This window comes from Ursus americanus, chromosome 7 (assembly GCF_024610735.1).
Source record: "Ursus americanus isolate L20-20 chromosome 7, mUrsAme1.1.p, whole genome shotgun sequence".
NCBI lineage: Eukaryota > Metazoa > Chordata > Mammalia > Carnivora > Ursidae > Ursus > Ursus americanus.
In genome coordinates this window covers 20,247,911-20,261,481 of record NC_142133.1, presented here as the reverse complement: position 1 = coordinate 20,261,481, position 13,571 = coordinate 20,247,911, and the positions used below count along the sequence as shown (strand labels likewise).

Sequence of the window (13,571 nt, the reverse complement as noted above, 5' to 3'; positions counted from 1 at the left end):
ATCCCTTCATAGCTAGAACAAAGGCTAAGTTTCCCCATGATGTTCCACCATTATTCAATATACCATGGAGCAGAGTCACAGCTAGCAATTGCCAGAATTTCCTATTCCAGCATAAAAACCCTTGTAAAGCTTGTTCTAATAAATGAAAGAAAAGGAAATCAACTGGACTTTCTTATATTCTCCCCTAAGGCTTACATTTAACAACGAGCCCAATACTGCTGTACATCATACTGCTGAGCTGCCTGAAGAATTCAAACTTCACTAAGCACAAGAGCTAAGGGAGCTATTAGCATAAGTCTAAGCCCAGAGCTTAACATTCCAGATGAGAGTAGTGTCACAGGTTCCTTTGGAAGTGATTTTTCTTGATTCTTTTCCATTTGGATGTGTGAAAATATGAGGGAGGCTGAAGCAGTTGGAGAGGGAGGGAAAGCATGTCTAGAGTGATGACACATTTAAAAATACCATCCTGAGAAGCCCTGAGCTCTCTAGCTATGGATTCTAAATATAGTTATGCCAACAGGAGAGGCAAGCGCCAGTTTGGGCTTTCAGAAAGCCACTCCAGCACCAGGTAAAGATGACTCACCCAGGGGGCGTCAGGCTGTGATATGCCATTTCAGCATTTTCTAACCAAAGACTTCAAAGACTGTTCCTTCCCAAAAAGCCACACTCAAGAATAGAGGAATAGCACATCAATACTGAATTCCTATCATTAGATCACTGTTAATTGCCTCAAAAAACACTTTTTTTCATTGTTGTTACAAAAAGGCTTTCTAGATAATGACTCTTATTGGCTAAGGAAATATACAAAAAGTATACAGTAGCTATTATTTCATTTTGTACACATGTTGGCATGAATTTTTTTCCATTAAGTTGATTTTTTATAAGGGAATCTAAAACTGGTGTTGCATTAAACATATTTCTAACATTCCAAACAGTAAGTTGGGCAGGATCATAAGAAGGAAAGCTCTTGTTTTACATGATTTCTGCTTATTTTTTCCATCAGAATATGCACACAGAAACACACAATTCTCTAAAACTTCTTAAACCATCAGAAGTATTTGGGCCTACTGTTAAAAATGAGTAGGAAGGCATCACTATAGTTCTTGCCCACTGCATATTTATTGTGCTGACTAGATTTATTGCATTTTAATGGCTACATGTTCATAAGTTGATTCTTAACCATGGCTATTTAAAAACCTCCTGTGATGAGCTAACTATAACAAACTTGCCATCTGTGTCTCTTAGGAAGCAAAAGTTTTAAATTTAGTCAACTTGTTGGCATTCTATTTTTCAATCCAACCTCTTCTGTAAATTCCTTTCTCCAGATCCTTAATTCTGGAGGTGTGGGGGTGGAGGGTAGACTAGATTGACTTGTTCATAAGAGTTGGAACCAGGAGAAATTTCTTTAACTCTGACTTCATTTAGTGGTGACTTAATATTCTACCCCTAGCTCCTCCTTTGCTATCTTTAAAATAAGAAGTTGAGATACTACCAGGTGATACCAGTGGGATAGAGGTGTTAAAGAGATTGTCAACCACACTGGAAATCGGAAGCAGAAGGTGGAGATTTCATCGGTCTTCTGCAGACACATTCATTCAGTGGTTTTAATGCCTGAACTTTGTCATTAGACTTGAAGGGCAGACAGCTAGGTCTTTGGAGCCTGTTTCTTTTCTTTTCTTTGAGTCTTAATTTTTTCATCTTATCTTGATACAATGGACAATGTCTCCTCTTTTTGTTTCCAATGTTTTTGACATTTGTATTTATCCTTTTGTATCTCTTCCTGCCTCTTTCCTTTTCTTTTTTTTTTTTAAAGATTTTATTTATTTATTCCACAGAGATAGAGATAGCCAGTGAGAGAGGGAACATAAGCAGGGGGAGTGGGAGAGTTAGAAGCAGGCTCATAGCGGAGGAGCCTGATGTGGGGCTCGATCCCAGAATGCCGGGATCACCCCCTGAGCCGAAGGCAGACGCTTAACCGCTGTGCCACCCAGGCGCCCCATGCCTCTTTCCTTTTCTACTTTGCCTATTTTCATTCTTCTGTATTCCCCCCAATTAGAAAGTAAATAGGAAATAATAAAAATGTAAATAATGCAAATAATCTCTCTTTTAATTTGGGGAAAATTCCATCAGTTTTGTTGCTTTTAATGTAAGCATGAGATTCTAAATGTAGAGCACTATCAGTTTTTATTAATTTTCTCTACAGCTTTCATATATCCAGAGACACTTAATATAATTTGACAAAAATAAATGGGTAATAAACTTCAGCCAATTTTAGGATTCCTCATCTATCATCAATTAAACTAAATAATTCCCCCATAAATGTCATTTGACCATGATAAACACTCAATTTATTTTAGATTTTTTTTTTCTAAATTAAGTTATACTTTACAAATTCCAGACTCAAAAAGGTATCCAAACACCAGGAAGGCTTCTATTCCAAATGCGCATCTATTGATTAAAAGTGGAAAAATGGAGAGTGTGGACTAAAAGAAAACCATGAATTAAATCAGTGCTTAAAACAATGCCTCACCCAGGATAACCAGTGGAAAAATATTAAAATGTGTGTTTAAAAATTAACTATGAACAGAAATTAACCTGTGCCTATTATCTATGTATGATATAGACTAAAGAACAAAAGCAAATATGAAAAGACTATGACCCTTTGCTTCCTTTTACATGCATTTTGAAGTCATAGTCACTGAATTTTGCCATAGAGTTATTTTAACATTGTCAGACTCACATGCACACAAATTCTAAAATCTAATTTCTTTGAATCATAGGTAAAATGGCCTTTCACATACTTAATACCTTGACTTTCCAAAAATTTTTCTTTTCACCAATCTTCATATTGCATTAAAGTATAAAATATAGATGCTGGCCTTTGGGAAGAAGCTAAACTGATGATAAGCAGTTTGATAGGAAGGGACTTCATATTGTTAAGTGGCTGCCATGGGAAAGAGGGGTGGTTAAGGAAATTAGTGTCTGGGACTGACTTGCTATTTGCACTCTTGAAGACCCCCCACATACAGTCCAGGGAAGTCTCAGAGCTGGCCTGCATCCATCTCAATCAGTCCAAATGCATTATCTCACTTTCTAGTACCTTTTTAACATACCAAGACCTCATCTCATCCCAACTTTCCTAGTTTATCTTAATTCTGATTCCTGGAAAAATTATTCGCTCTAGAGACAGAAGAAAAAATACTGATGAGAAAATTTCTATTCCATTAACTTTGATCAATTCTGTAGTTTGGGCAATTGGTCAAACTTGAATCTAAATATCCTGGTTTATCCTGGTTGCTTGCTTTTGATCTTGGCAATGTTAAATTGCTTTAGAAAAGAAAAATAATCTTTATAACTGTTAGTATTATTTATTAGTATTAAATAAGTAGGCTAGTGACTCTTACTACTAAGAAACCAGGTATGAAATTTTGATCAAATAATTTCCTCTCATACATTTTCTGGGAGTTTTTTCCTTTGGACACCCATCTTTTGGGTGAATGGATTTTTCAAAAATCATTTCCAAAAGATGTTCCTGGAAGCATAAAGTATAAATAAATGTCATTGTGCTTCAAACTTATGGGACTAAAATTAAAAAAAAAAATAGTTTAATTAAGCAATAGACCAGTGCAGCAGAAAGAGAACTGATCTTGGAATCAGGAAGCTAATCTTTTTGTTGCCCTGGCCATTAAATAAATGTGCAACCTCAGACAAGCCACTTTATCTTTCTTTAGTGAATCTTCACTTGTAAGTTGGTACTGATTAAAAAAATTTCTTTTGGAGATATATGTGTTAAGAATAGGCAATAGTTGAATGCTTCATTAATTCTTCATTTTCTTGATTTTCTCCATCTTTTCTTACTGAGAAAGATTTTGAACTTTCTCAGGAAAAGTAGAGGTTACATAAGCGTTACTGTAACACTTAAGATTTATTAGATGTTATAATTTCTTTTAGGAAAGCACTTTAACAATTTTATTCATCACTGTGTCCCCACAACACAGAGCGTAATAGGTACTATGAGCAAATATTTGTTGGATGAATGACTTAATATGCCTGGCACATACATTTTGTTTTAAGAATTCTGACATCTAAGAGACCTTTTTAATGTCATCACCATATAGGAAACCTCTCTACCCCTTTATTTCTGGAATAAAAGGCAAAAATTAAGGTCCAAAATAGCATTCATTCAGTCTCAAAGAACCCCCAAAACATCACAGCATATTCTAGATAGACAACATAGGTATTCTAATAAAATGTGCAAAGTATTTCACTGAAATTATAACAATGCAAAAAAATTTATATTAAAAATATGCTTGTATCTGGAATTTTAAATGTATACAGATTCAAATGATGCTATCAAATATAACTATTTCTATAAATTATTTGGATATCAGAAGAGTTTTTGATAATACTTGTTTTAGTAATGACACGGGGTGACATTTAGTAATGCATAGGGTGTTTATAGTGAAAAGATACACTTTCTTTTCTTTTTTCTTTCTTTCGTGTCTTCCTTTTTCTTATTCAGGCGATACTTAACAAAACATGTGCAGGATATGACTGGCTTTAAAATGGGTTCAAATACCTGATCTGTAATTTGAAATTCATTTATTAGTGTTCTCTTACTCATCTTTAAAATGAAGATTAACTACAATATTAATCTAACTGGGTTGTTTTCAGGATGAAATAAGTTATTACATGAAATCCTCTTAAAAAGAAGCATGTCACAAAATAGGCATTCAATAGATGTTAGCAATGTTTTTAAGCATGATTGTTATAATGAGAACCGTAATTAACTCTCCAAAAAAAGAAAGAAATCTAACTTCAAAAATTCCTAATCCATACAATGGAAATTCTCAATACATGGTCCCTTTCTATTCCCACCACATTTTTCACTTGAGAATTTCTGCCTTCCTATCTCCCCTCCCAGCTTCAAGGAGATATGCCTGGGAGACCAACCAGGCTGATTTTCTCTAATAGGCTACAACTAAATCTGTCTACCGGTAGATCAAAGATGGGTTGGGTATGATACTTGGAACCCTCAGTAATGAACTTGTCTATCTAGCAGCTACCTCTCCCTCCCTTCCCTCCTTCCTTCCTTCCCTCTTCCTTTCTTTCTTTCTCTTCCTTTCTTGCCCTTTCCTTTCCTTTCTTCTCCTTTCTCTTTCTCTTTCTTTTTTCTTTCTTTTATAATTGCAATATAGTTGACATACAATGTTACACTAGTTTCAGGTGTACAACATAGTGATTCAACAACCCTATACATTATGCTATGCTCGGAAGAAGGATAACTACCATCTGTCACCATACAATGCTATTACAATACCACTGACTATATTTCATATGTTCTACCTTTTATTCCCATGACTTATTCATTCTACAACTGAAAGCCAATATCTCCCACTCTCCTTCACCCATTTTGGCTATCCCCCCACCTCCCTCTCCTCTGGCAACAGTTTGTTCTCTGTATTTATGGGTCTGTTTCTGCTTTTTATTTGTTTATTTATTCATATGTACCCAGTCTTTTAACCTTATTATCAAATGCTTCAGAATTCTTATCTCGATCACCTCAGTCTTTTCTCCATATCCAAAGACAGATATTAAATCAAAAGCACAGAACAGAAATAACTGGTTAAAGCTGCAATAGCGTCTGACATTTACTCTTAAGATTTTTAACATTGATGATGCTCCCCAAAACAGATTTTGTGTCTCATCTCATTCCTCCTATCAACAAACAAACAAAATAACAATGTAGTTTTGCTTTTTTAGGGGTGAATATTTGTACAACTGAGAAAAACGCATTGCTTGCAAAGGCTTAACTTGTTTACACAGCCTTAACCATCAAAGGCATCCTCCCACTCACTGATAAGGGAACAACTCAAGGACTTTCCAGATTTGCAAACTCTGCCTCATAAGTCTTTAGGACTATTCGATGATTTCAATGATAATAAAGTGAACAACAGTATCGTACACTCTATAACAGAGAAACAAGTGATCATATACAAGATGACTTACAAGAAATCACTAATAGGGCCTTAATGTTAGCATTTTCACTAGCATCTTCTTTGCATTTATTCATCCTAGTATTCATTTGAGAAAGTATACATTGGAGTGACTTAGAAATTTATTTAGCTAAGAATTCAAGTTGATACTTTTAGTTGCTCTTTTAATGAACTTATATTTATTTAAAGTACAGACAGAAGCTACTCAAAATCTGAAAATGACCACTGTTGAGTCAAGTTCATTGAAATGTAATTCATACATAATGAAATTTATCCTTTACGGTGCATAGTTCTAGGAATTTTGGCAAACACTTTTTTTGTGTAACTACTACTACAATAAGATATAGGTCATTCCATGACTCCCCCAAGTCCCCTCTATATCTTTTTAGAAACTACTTACCTGTTATCTGTTTCTATAGTTTTGTATTTTCCAGAATGTCATATATATGAAATCATAGGGAATGCAGACATTGAATCTGACTTTTTCATTTAGCATGATGTATTTGAGATTAACCCTTGTTAGTGTGTCTAGTAGTAGCTTGTTCCTCTTTATTATGGAGTAGCATTCTATCCAGTGTAGGAAGTACCATTATTTGTTTATTCATTCACCTGTTGAAGGATATTTGGGTTGTTTCCAGTTTTTAACAATTAAGACTAGAGATCCAATCAAAACTTCTTTTCAAGTTTTGTACGGGCGGAAGTTTTCACTTATCTACAGTAAGTACCTTGTACTGAATTGCAGGATTATATGGTAAGTATAATGTTTAATGTCATAAAAAAGTATAAAACATTTTCCAAAATGGTGGAACCAATTTTGAATTCCCACCAGCAGTTTATGAGAGTTTTAGTTGCTTCATGTTCAGACCCTTTTTCTTACATTCTAACTGGATTATTTCAGATTTCATTCATCTACCCATCTATTTATTGATTGATTTACTTGAAAAATAGCTTATTTGGGTGATTTACAAGTTTATGATGAAAATTAAAAGGGCTTTTTGCCCTTCTAATGAATGTATTTTGATCTAAGTAAGTACAAGTAAGAAATAAGTCGATAGCAGAAAGCAGTAATTATTGAAATAAATCATTTATAAAGACAAAAATTAAAAACCACAAGATTCCATAAACTCTAGGAATGTGATATTATTTTATACTTGGTTCCGTACAATTAACAATATATAGTTACTGCTTATAAATCTATTCCTTCAGAATATTACCACTAGTATCGCTTTAGAACTATTTCAAAGAAGCTCAAGTATCGTTTTGTTCATAAATCTTTACTTCTCATTTTCTCTGACCCTTATCAGTATTTTGTTATATTTATCATGGTACAAAAAAATAATAATTTATGTATGATACAGTGCAAACTACTACAAAAATAAATTATCAGAAATTCTTAATGCCTATCATGCAGGGCTCGTAAATATTTAATAAAAGGAATGATTTATGATATAGGGAAATAATGTGCTTATTTTAATTAAAGTATTGACTTTTTATTCAAGCAGTAAAGATAAATGAATAAAAAATTAAAGAAAGAAAAACAGGAGTTTTGACAGGTTAAAGACTAACACCCACATTTCCACATTTATGCATTACTGTACTGAAAGTATTTTTTGTTGTCGTTAAATGATTGATTTCATGACTTGTGAAAAACTGAACATGACTGAGGCCATCAAGCCTCAAGTAAAGAAGAACAAGTACTGACTTAATTATTATCACTTGAGATTTAAGAATTAGTAGAATATGTATCACAACGAGAACTAAGACATAAGAAATGAGTTTAAATCAAAAAGAAAAATATGCAAGTAAAGCATTACTGACCTTTGGAGAAAGAGAGATTGAGACGCCTCTGTTCTGAAGATCTCAATTTCAGAGAGCATCACGCCATTTTCTCTGGAAGGTTTGGACATTCAAGCTGTTGGAGGCAAGGGAATATACATCTGAGATGACTTTCAAGGCATGCAATTCACAATTTATGCCTGTATCTCTCAAAAAAGCACAATTAAGACAAAAGAAAACCTAAATACAAGATGCTTACTTTATTTTTAGAAAACATTTTTTCTAAAATTTATCTAAAATTGGATCAATAGCATGCAATTTTAACTGTTTTATTAATATATAATTAATATAGAATAAACTGCAACTGTTTAAAGCGTACAATTTATAAGTTTTGAAATATGTAAACATGGATGAAACAATCATACTCTAAAGATAGTGAACAATTTTCTTCTTGCCTCTTGTTAATGCCACCTTCCCATCTTTTCCTGAATCCACCTCCATTGCTGTGCAACACCTGGTCTGCTTTTTTGTTAATATTAGCTTGCATTTACTAGAATATTACATAAATGAAATCATATAGCATGTACTTTTTTGCCTGGCTTTTTTTTATTTAGTGTAATTTATTTTCATCTCCATTCATGTTGTAGTGTGTATCAATATTTCGCTAACTTTTTGCTGACTAGTATCCCATTTTATGGACACTGCAATTTCACCTGTGAATAGACATTTGAGTTATTTCCAAGTCAACTATGAATAAAACTGTTGTAAACATTTGCAAACATATTTTTATAAAAATATTTTATTTCTCTTGAATAAATATCTAGATATGGAATGTCTAGATCATACAGAAGTTGTAGGTTTCATTTTTTAAGAAACTGCTTTCCAAAATGGTCATTTCATTTTATATCTTTCAAGCAGTGTGTTTCAATTGTCTCACACTCCTGTCCACAGTTAATACAGCAAGTCTTTTTAATTGTAGCTATTTCAAAGATGTGTAGTCGCTACGGTGGTATATCATTATAGTTGCCATTTGCCTTGTCTTAATAACTAATGATGCTGAGCATCTTTTCATGTGCTTATTTGTTATTTATACATTTTCTCTAGTAATATGTCTGTTCAAATCTTTTGCCCATATCTTTGTATTGGGTTTTTAGAATTCCAAATATATTCTAGATATTATTACTTTACCAGACATATACACTGGATATAATTTCTGTGGCTTGCCTTTTATTCTCTGAACTCTGTCAAAGAACAATAGTCTTTAATTTTGTTGAAGAAAAATTTATCAGTTAATTCCATCATGAATCTTATTTATAGCATAATAACAAATCTTTCCTATTTTAAGTTCACTGAGGTTGTTTTCCTATGTCTTCTTCTAGATGTTTTGTAATTTTAGGTTTTAAACTTAAGTTCTGTGTTCCATTTTGAGTTAATTTTGATTAATGGTGCAAAGTATTTTTATTTTTATGCTTGTAGATATCAAATGGATGTGGCACTTGTTGAAAACAGAATCTAATCCCTACTGAATTGCTTTTGCATCTGTGCTATGTATCAGTTATCCACATACATGTGGATCTAGTTCAGGATTCTCCTTTCTGTTCCACTGATCTACTTATGCCAAGACCATGCTGATTTAAGACCTCTCTTTTACCCAGTTACTTTTGTCATGGCAACTGTGGAAAACTATGGTGCAATATCATAACCAGGATACACTGATACGGTAAAGATACAGAACATTCCCAACAAAACAAGGATCACCTATGTTGTTATAGGCACTGCCACTTTCTTGTTATACCATATGCTTCTTTTTAATTTTTTTTCTTTAAAATTTATTTATTTGGGGAGAGAAAAACAGAGACAGAGAGAGGGGGGAAGGAGCAGAGGGAGAGGGAGAGAGAGAATCTCAAGCAGACTCCCCACTGAGCACAGAGCTGACAGGGGGATCAATGGGGGGGGGGGGGGACACTTGATGAAGGGGGGGGGCTCAATTGGGTTACTCCATCTGGTGACCTTGAGAACATAACCTGAGCCTAAATCAAGAGTGGGAGGCTTAACCATCTGAAACCACCCAGGTGTCCCTCTTTTCCCATATGCTTCTAAAGCCTGAGCAATCACTAATCTGTTTGTCATTGCTATAAAGTTGTCATTTCATGAATGTCATATAAATGGAGTCATACAGTATGTAATCCTTGGAATTGGCCTTCATAATTTGGCATAATTTTCTGCAAATTATCAAGGTTATCAAATTATCAAATTATCAAGGTTGCTGCATGTGTCAAATAATCTGTCTCTTTTTATTGTTGATTAGTATTTATTGGTATGGGTTTATCATAGTTTGTCTACCATTCACTAGTGTTAGCACATAGAAGTTGTTTTTAGTTTTTGACTATTACAGATGAAGCAGCTCTTGTACACATCTTCATTTTTCTGGGATAAACGCTGGGTTGTATGTCAACTACATGTTTAGTTTTTCAAGACATAGCCAAACTCTTCTAGAGAGGGGCTGTACCATTTTACAATCCTACCAACAATGCATAAGTGATCTACTTTCTAAATATTCTGTCACTATTTTGGTATTGTCACTATTTTTTATTTTAGCCATTCTGATAGGTATATAGTGTTATCTCATTCTGGTTTTACTTTGCATTTCCTTAATAGCTAATGAAATTGAACATTTTTTCACATGTTTATTTGCTTTCTGTAGCTCTCCTCAGTGAAGTTTTCTCTTCATGTTTTTGTCCATTTTATAACTGGATTATTTATTTACTGTTGAACATTGGGAGTGTGTGTTTGTTTAGTGTTTGGGGCTCTCTTTATTTCTGTTTATGCTCTAGTTAAAATATTTTACAGTAGTATTGGAAGTTCTTTACACATTCAATAACTTTTATACTCAAGGATATGTATCCAATATATTCAAATATTCAGTTATACTCAAAATACAAAGAATATTGATACATTCTTCGTAATATGCTAAAGAATATTTTTAGTCACTATATCAATCTTTTATCGAATATGTGGTGTGCAAATACTTTCTCCCAGTATGTACCTTGTCTTTTTTTATCTCTTTACCAGAATCTTTTGCAGAGAAAACTTTCAATTTTGAAGTTCATTTATTGATTTTCCTTTTATCTACTCTGCTTTAGTTGTAAAGCCTAAGATCTTTTCAACAAGCTCTAGATACTGAATTTTTTCAAAAAGTTTTATAGTTTTATATTTTACATTTATGATCCATTTTGACTTATTATATGTAGAAAATTTGAAGTTTATATCAAGGTTTTTGTTTGTTTTTTTACTCTGGATAGCCAATCGCTCCAGCACCTTTTGTTGAAAAGGAAACTATCTTAACTCCACTGATTTGCTTTTTATTCATCTGTCAATAAACAGTTGCACATTTTGTGGGTCTATTCCTAGATTTTCAATTCTGTTCCATTGCACTGTGTGCCAAATTCTCCCAGCAGTAGTACACAGTCTTGTTTTCTATAGCTATACAACAAGTCTTAAAATTGAGTATGCAGATTCCTCCTACTTTATTTCTTTTTATCAAAAATATATTAGCTATTCAAACCATAGGATGCAGCAATTCCACTTCTGGGTATTTATCCAAAGAAAACAAAAATACTAATTTAAAAAGATATATGCACCCCCATGTTCACTGTGGCATTATTTACAATAGCAAAGATGATGGAAACATCCTAAGTCTTCATCAGTGGATCAGTGGATGAATGGATAAAGAAATTGGGATACACACACACACACACACACACACAGTGGAATATTATTTAGCTATAGAAAAAAATGAAATCTTGCCACTTGCAAAAAACGAATGGACCTCAAGAGCTCTATGCTTACTGAAATGAGTCCGACAGAGAAAGACACATACTGTATGATCTCTCTTAAATGTAGAATCCAACAAACAAACAAACAAGCCCATAGATATAGAGAACATGACTGTAAAAGGTGGAGGTAGATGGGTGAGTTGTGTTGTTGCTGTTGTTTAGTTTAAATAAATTAAATATTTTTTTTAAAAAGGAAGAAGATTACAAAGACCTGCAGGTAACACATTGTAACTCAGAGGAATGATTTAAATAGCAATGCTTCTACTTACCTCATATCAAAAAGTAATTAGCAGATTTAATGGCTAGTCACCAGATGTAAATAAGCAAAGGCTAACTTGTTAAGTTTTAGAATGGAAGCACATAACCATATCAGAGTTACTGAGATATATATTCATAAATCCCATGACATACAAGTAACCTTTAGAATAAAGCATATGTTAACAGTTTTAATTTCTATATTTAAATGAAATCAATGAAATAAAATTAATTATTAGTTCTACGGTTATTTGTATATTTCTTAGAATTTTTTATGTAGACAAAAATAGGGACATTTTTATTTATTCTTTTTTAATTTATATGCTTCTTATTTTCTTTTAGTGCCTTACTGACTTGGTTAAGACTTGTAGCACCATGCTGAGTAAGTCTTGCGAGAGTATACCCTGGTCTTCTTCCCTCTGTTAGGGAAAAACCATTAAGTCTTCCACCATAAAGTTTGCTGTAGGGTTGTTACTAGTGTTCTTTATCAAATGAGCAAGTTACTCTCTATTATTATTGTTTTCTGAGAGTGTTTGTCATGAATGGGTGTTGAATTTTGTCAAATGCACTTCTGCATTGATTGATATAATAATATGATTTTTCTTCTTGAGTTTATTAATATGGTGGATTACATGGATTAATTTTTTAATTATTGAACCAGGCCTACATTTATAGAATAAATCCCACTTGATCATTGTGTATAATTATGTTATATATTGCTGAATTCTATGTACTAACATTTTATTATGGATTTATGCATCTAAATTTGTGAATATTGCTCTGTAGTTTTCTTTTCTGTCTATTGGTATCAGGGAATTCTACCATTACAAAATGAATTGTGAAAAATTCTCTCTTCTATATAAGAGAATGTGTAGAACCAGTGTTAACTCTTGTTTAAACATTTGGTAGAATTCTCCTGTGAAATTATATGGCCCTAGAGATTTATTTTCTTGGAATTTTTAAATTAAAAATTTAAACCTTTATTCATAGCTTTAAGTCTATGTAAATTATCTATTTAATTCTTGATGTGTTGTGGTTATTTGTGATTTTGGAAAAAATGGTTAATTTTTTCTAAGTTGTCAAATTACACAAAAAACATGTTGTATTTTTCATAATAGTCCCTTTTTATGTTTACTGGAACTGTAGGGATATTCTCTATTCCATTCCTGTTATTGGGAATTTCTATTTTCTCATTTATTCTTTGACAGTCTTTCTAGAGGTCTGTTCATTTTATTGGTGCTTTCTAAGAAGAAGCTATCTGTTTCAACTACTTATTCTACTGTTTTTCTATCTTCAATTTCATTAATTTCTGCCCTAATCTTTACAATTTTCATCTTTTTGTTTCTTTGGGGTTTGTTCTGCTCTTCTCTTTCTCAATTTAGATAATTGATTCAAGATGCTTGATCTTTTCTAAGATACGTGTTTAGTGCTATAAATTTCCCTCTCAGAACTGGTTTAGATGTGCCCTCCCCCACAATTTGGTGTGCTGTATTTTGATTTTCATTCATTTCAGTTTCCTTTTGATTGCTATGAAAAGTTGACTTTGACCCATGCTTCATTTAGAAGGGGGTTTACTTTCCAAGTTTTTGTAGTTTTTCCCATTATATTTCTGTCATTTAATTCTAATTGGATTCCACTGTTGTTAGACACAGTCTATACACGACTTCTTTCATATTTGTTGTAATTTGTATTATGACCCAGGATGTAC

General features: G+C 32.9%; 1 long non-coding RNA gene across 1 annotated transcript in view; it reads right to left on the bottom strand.

The window, feature by feature from the left end:
* Positions 1-13,571, bottom strand: part of LOC123786109 (uncharacterized) — an 866,733-nt gene that overhangs the window by 539,879 nt on the left and 313,283 nt on the right. Inside the window, exon 2 of the long non-coding RNA XR_006777893.2 lies at positions 7,815-7,908. This is a non-coding gene — a long non-coding RNA (uncharacterized LOC123786109). The remainder of the gene's footprint in view (positions 1-7,814; positions 7,909-13,571) is intronic.